General features: G+C 40.8%; 1 long non-coding RNA gene across 1 annotated transcript; it reads left to right on the top strand.

The window, feature by feature from the left end:
• Positions 1-2,263: 2,263 nt before the first annotated feature.
• Positions 2,264-5,580, top strand: LOC134455148 (uncharacterized). The gene is made up of 7 exons (XR_010036044.1): positions 2,264-2,370; positions 3,371-3,440; positions 3,637-3,741; positions 4,191-4,269; positions 4,374-4,483; positions 4,709-4,813; positions 5,412-5,580. It is a non-coding gene; the product is annotated as an uncharacterized LOC134455148 (long non-coding RNA).
• The last annotated feature ends 319 nt before the right edge of the window (positions 5,581-5,899 follow it).

The following is a 5,899-nucleotide window of genomic DNA, read 5'->3' on the forward strand; positions in this document are numbered from 1 at the left end:
CAAATGACTTCATAAGCATTACTTATGCCTTTTTAAAGAATTTGAAACCCATTAGGCCTACTTAAGTAGGCCTATATCTGTGGAACTTCTCTGAAGTGAAAACCTTTCCATGCTTTCCAAAACATTAACAAATGACTCGATAAGCATTGCTTATGCATTATCAAGGAGTTACAACTCATTACTTAAGTATATCTGGGGAACTGATCTAAAGTGAAAACCTTTCCATGGTTTACAAAACGTTAACAAATGATTTGTTAGGCATTGCTTATGCATTAACAAGAAGTTACAACTCACTACTTGCGCATATATGGGGAACTTTTAAATTGAAAACCTTTCCATGCTTTCCAAAACGTTAACAAATGACTTGTTAAGCATTGCTTACGCATTATCAAGGAGTTACAACTCATTACTTAAGTATATCTGGGGAACTGATCTAAAGTGAAAACCTTTCCATGCTTTACAAAACGTTAACAAATGATTTGTTAGGCATTTCGAATGCATTATCAAGAAGTTACAACTCACTACTTGCGCATATCTGGGGAACTTTTGAAGTGAAAACCTTTCCATGCTTTCCAAAACGTTAACAAATGACTTGTTAAGCATTGCTTATGCATTATCAAGGAGTTACAACTCATTACTTAAGTATATCTGGGGAACTGATCTAAAGTGAAAACCTTTCCATGCTTTACAAAACGTTAACAAATGATTTGTTAGGCATTGCTTATGCATTAACAAGAAGTTACAACTCACTACTTGCACATATCTGGGGAACTTTTAAAGTGAAAACCTTTCCATGCTTTCCAAAACGTTAACAAATGACTTGATAAGCATTGCTTATGATGAAATTAACACATACATAACGACTTACTCGTGATTCACTAAGGGTTAATTAATGTTAAAAATAAGGCTTAACTAAGGTTTAACTTTGCTTAGCGAACCGTTACATCAGCACACACTAACCATTTACTAATGGTAGTAGATAATAGTTAAGAACTGAGGAATAACATATACAAAACGACTAACTCGCTATTTACTAAGGGTTAACTATTGTTAAAATAAGGCTTATTTAAGGCTTCACTTTGCTTAGCAAACCGTTATATCAGCACACACTAACCACTGCATGAAAAGAGGAATTTGTGGATGAGTTTTGCACCTTAAATTGCCTCATACCTCAAGCCACAGCATTTGCGGCTCCCCCATGCCCCCCTCCCATCCCCTTCTTAGAAGAGCCTTTAATATGTAAATGCCAGTGATCAGGTCGGGAGCTGCCCCAGTCAATTTCAAGTGGGGTGGGGTGGGGTGAGGTCAGGTGGGTGGGAGGGAGTGGGGGGTCGGCAGGCCTGTTTCTAGGATTTTGGGGTCCCTAGGCAACGGGATTGTTGGGGGCCCTAGGGCATTTTTTGGCCTTTTACTAAAATGTGTGTGTGTGTGTGTGTGTGTGTGTCTGTGTGTGTGTGCTATGTTTTTTCACGCTGCCCAGTGGTGTTTTTCAGAATCACTAACCATTAAACCAGGGGTAGGGAACCTATGTCTCGAGGGCCCTTGAGGCCGTTTTATCCGGCCCCTGATATCATTATAATGTTTTGCAACTTCACAGGAATCTTAGAAATTACATTTCCAATGCAATTAAGTTAGCCTATATTCAGGGGACCTAGAAAAGGTGGGGACTGTTTTAAAGGTGTCTACCTTTAAAGATGTCTATATGTCTATATAGGCCTAAAGGTGTCTATATAGGCCTAAATTTTATGGGGAAATCCTGATTTGTGTTCATAGTACGGCCCCCGGAGGATTTTATGACCATGGTAGGAATTTGAAGTGGCCCCTCGAATGAAAAAGGTTCCCCACCCCTGCATTAAACATTTCTACTAGCCACAGCTTTGCTGCCAGTACATACTATAAGCTCAGAAATTAAGTTGATCAAACAATTCGATCTGTGCTATAAACATTTAAATGAACCTACAGAATAGGCTATCAAAATAGAATCATCTGAATGATCTTTTTTGGACATACATTTTGAAGTGACCCTTCGAATTAAAAAGGTTCCTCAGCTGCTTTTGAGGAAAAACATCAATGTGCTTGGTCACTCTGGTTTTTAAATGGTATTCTGAACTAAAGCAAGGATTGTTCAAGTTAGTTGAAAATAGACCGTCTCTGGTTAAATTAGTTCTACACCAAGCCTTTAGGTGGCAGTAAAACGAATTGGCACAATGCGAATTCCACACACAAGCCACAAAGAAGCCATCAGCCGCGGTCAACACAGCACCTTCCTGATTGAACAGAACCACGCGTTGTCTGTGTGGTTTACAAGTTTCTTGGCGATATGGGGGGAAAGTTCCTCACATACCAACGGAAAATGGGCTTCATATACATGTAAGTACATTTTACTCAACTGTGGTTTAAAGTTTCAGTACTCAAGAGCGATTGAATAGCAGATCCGCCATTGCTAAGTTATGGCACAGCCGCTTTACATAGCTGGTAGCTCAAGTCCCCTCAATGTGACTACACTAGTTGCTGCTGTACGCTAGGAAATTCTGATGACTTGCGAGCATCGTAATGACAAAATGCTGTGGTGAAACAGTGAATATGTTAACTATACTTGTTGATGGTAAATTGTTTGACATTGCTCGTTCTCAGTTGCCTTTCCCCTGCCTAAAGATAGACAAAGGCTACCGTTAGCATGCTATTGCGTTAGCTCATCAACTAGATGCTGGGCACTGCTCATTTTTCACGTCTGCCCGGCATTTCGCTGATGAACTAACGCTTAGACGCCTTGCCAATGTAGTTTACAGCGGGAAAAATGCATCTAGGCGACGTTGGAAAGACTGGTGTGCCGTCTGGGTGTGTTGGTTTTCAGTGCTGGGCAGTAGCGAAGCGACTAGTTTAATTACATTCTCTAGTAGCTTGGTCGTAGCGTCACTACTATGTATCGAGTAGCTAACATCCCTTGAAACACCTTGCCCTTTCACCAAACCGACCGATTCTTCCTTGTTGCGTTCTATATTATGAAAGCTAACCGTGAGTAGTTCTGGCGGCAGCTCTCAGTAACGCGAGCCCAATGTGTCAGCGCGAGCTCAATTTCGACCAGAGTGGTCAAGTTGAGCACGCCACCCCGAAATCAATGTGAAATACCCTGCCATTTGCAACAGTAGGCAACCTGTCCTTTAAAAGTATGGGTCCTCAAAACAGAACTTGTTGCACAAATAAGTGTAGATGGCCTCTTCAAGAAATTGAAATTATGTATGGTCACTTTTTCTTATTGTTTCACGTGGAGGTCTACTGACCTTGTCTAAATAATGTAGGCTAGTTTATGTCCATGTATTATATTAGGACCCAAGGTTAATGGGTTATTCTATTTACCATGTTTTCACAGGCTGCTGTCTCATAATATGGCGAAGACGAGTCACCTGAAGGCCTAACTCGCCATAGAAGACTGAAAGAATGTAAGATTAACTTCTTTGTGACCAATATGACTTGCTCATTGATACATTTGCTATGTCAATATGAGGTGCATGGCAAAATATTTAATTTATTTGTCTCGCTTCTAGGAGCTGTAGAAACAACAGGGTGTTCTTTTTCAGGGTATTCTTTTTTATAGAACTGGACAGGTCATTTATTCGTTCCCCTTGTTTTTTGAAGTGTCCTGCAGGATGCTGTGTCCTGCAATCCTGTGTGCTGTGCTACAGACGCGTGTGGAGGTCAACCCAAAATGGGCACAGTCTCACCACAGAAGAGTGAAAGAGGGTAAGCTTAACCTATAGCCTACGTCAGGGTCGGGGAACGTTTCTCATTCGAAGGGCCGCTTCAAATTCATCCGAGGGGCCGTAAAAGTCCTCCAAGGGCCGTACTATGAACACAAACCAGGATTTTCCCTTTCACTTTAGGCCTATATTGAAGGCAGCCACATTCAAACAAACGCCACCTTCTTCAGGTTCCCTGAATATAACTTAATTGTATTGCAAATGTATTTTCTAAGATTCCTTTACAAAATATGTCATATTTCATGTGAAGCTGAATAGCATTAAAATTATATCGGGGGGCCAGATAAAACTGCCTCAAGGGTCGCAAACGGCCCTAGAGACATAGGTTCCCCACCCCTGGCCTACATTGTCAATATGACTTGTGCTACTTTATAGATAAGTAATCAATGCTGTGCATTGCTATGTTTTGATTTATTTTCTTACATCCTACAGATCCTGGCAGGGAGACAGTAGTGTCCTGCAGAATGGTGATGGGCCAATCTTACAAGAGACCACAGAAAACTGATATAGTGTAAGATTATCCCTGTTGGGCTCAATAGGTCTTGCTTATTGACATATTTGCTATGTCAATATGAGGTGCATGGCAAAGTATTAATTTATTTGTCTCGCTTCTAGGAACTATAGAAACAACAGTGCCTGCTGCAGTATAACGAGGACACCCTGAGCAGAGAGCTCCAATAGACCCAGGTCCAGTGTCTTGGCAGGGTGAAATGGCACTGATATGGGTATGTACTAATGTCAGTTAAAATGAATGAATTAATTAATTCTCATATCTGAATAATGTGAACACTGGATTTACCACACACACACACACACACACCCTAGGCCTAGATGATTTGGACCCAAGGTTACTTTTACCACAGCTCTGGCACATCAATTTTCATTTGTTTAATAACTGGTCAGGTAATTTATTCATTCCCCTTGTTTTTTGTTTGTTTGTTTTTTTGTAGTGTCCTGCAGGATGCTGTGTCCTGCAATCCTGTGTGCTGTGCTACAGACGCGTGTGGAGGTCAACCCAAAATGGGCACAGTCTCACCACAGAAGAGTGAAAGAGGGTAAGCTTAACCTATAGCCTACGTCAGTGGTGGGGAACCTTTCTCATTCGAAGGGCCAATTCAAATTCACCCGAGGGGCCGTAAAAGTTCTCCAAGGGCCGTACTATGAACACAAACCAGGATTTTCCCCTTCACTTTAGACCTATATTGAAGGCAGCCACATTTAAACAAACACCACCTTCTTCAGCTTCCCTGAATATAACTTAATTGTATTGCAAATGTATTTTCTAAGGTTCCTTTACAAAATATGTCATATTTTATGTGAAGCTGAATAACATTAAAATTATATCGGGGACCAGATAAAACGGCCTCAAGGGTCGCAAACGGCCCTCAAGACATAGGTTCCCCACCCCTGGCCTACATTGGCAATATGACTTGTGCTACTTTATAGATAAGTTCTCAATGCTGTGCATTGCTATGTTTTGATTTATTTTCTTACATCCTACATATCCTGGCAGGGAGACATAGTGCATGAGACCATAGAAGACTGAAATAGGAGATTATCCCTGTTGGGCTCAATATGACTTGCTTATTGATATATTTGCTATGTCAATATGAGGTGCATGGTGAAGTATTAATTTATTTGTTGTTTCTACAGCTCCCAGAAGTGAGACTGAGTGCCTGTTGCAGTATGACGAGGACGCAGTGACCAGAGACCTTCAGTAGACCCTGCTGGCATGATTGGCGTCTGAAGAACATGAAATCAACAGCAATGTTTATAATGTTGTACATACCTGTATAGTCTGTATTAAAAGGCAGTACCTGTAGTATTTTTCCTCTTACTTTCATATTTACCACATATTTACTATGAATTGACAACTTTTACTAAAATCCATTTTTGTATGTGCCCTGACTAAAACGATCCTTAAACCTAACCTGTCAGAGATGTAACAACAACCTGCTCTTAGCAATGTGGCAGCAGTCTACTTGGATGCAGCGGGGAACATAGAACCCTTTTTTGAAAAAGCATTATATGTTTCTGAGTTTTATGAATTGTGCCCTTCCCAAACATCATGCATAGGCTAAGCGTATCTATGACACGCTGATTTGAACTCACTATCGCGTGTGCCCAATACGCATTTTCAA

Source organism: Engraulis encrasicolus, chromosome 9, assembly GCF_034702125.1.
Source record: "Engraulis encrasicolus isolate BLACKSEA-1 chromosome 9, IST_EnEncr_1.0, whole genome shotgun sequence".
Taxonomy (NCBI): domain Eukaryota; kingdom Metazoa; phylum Chordata; class Actinopteri; order Clupeiformes; family Engraulidae; genus Engraulis; species Engraulis encrasicolus.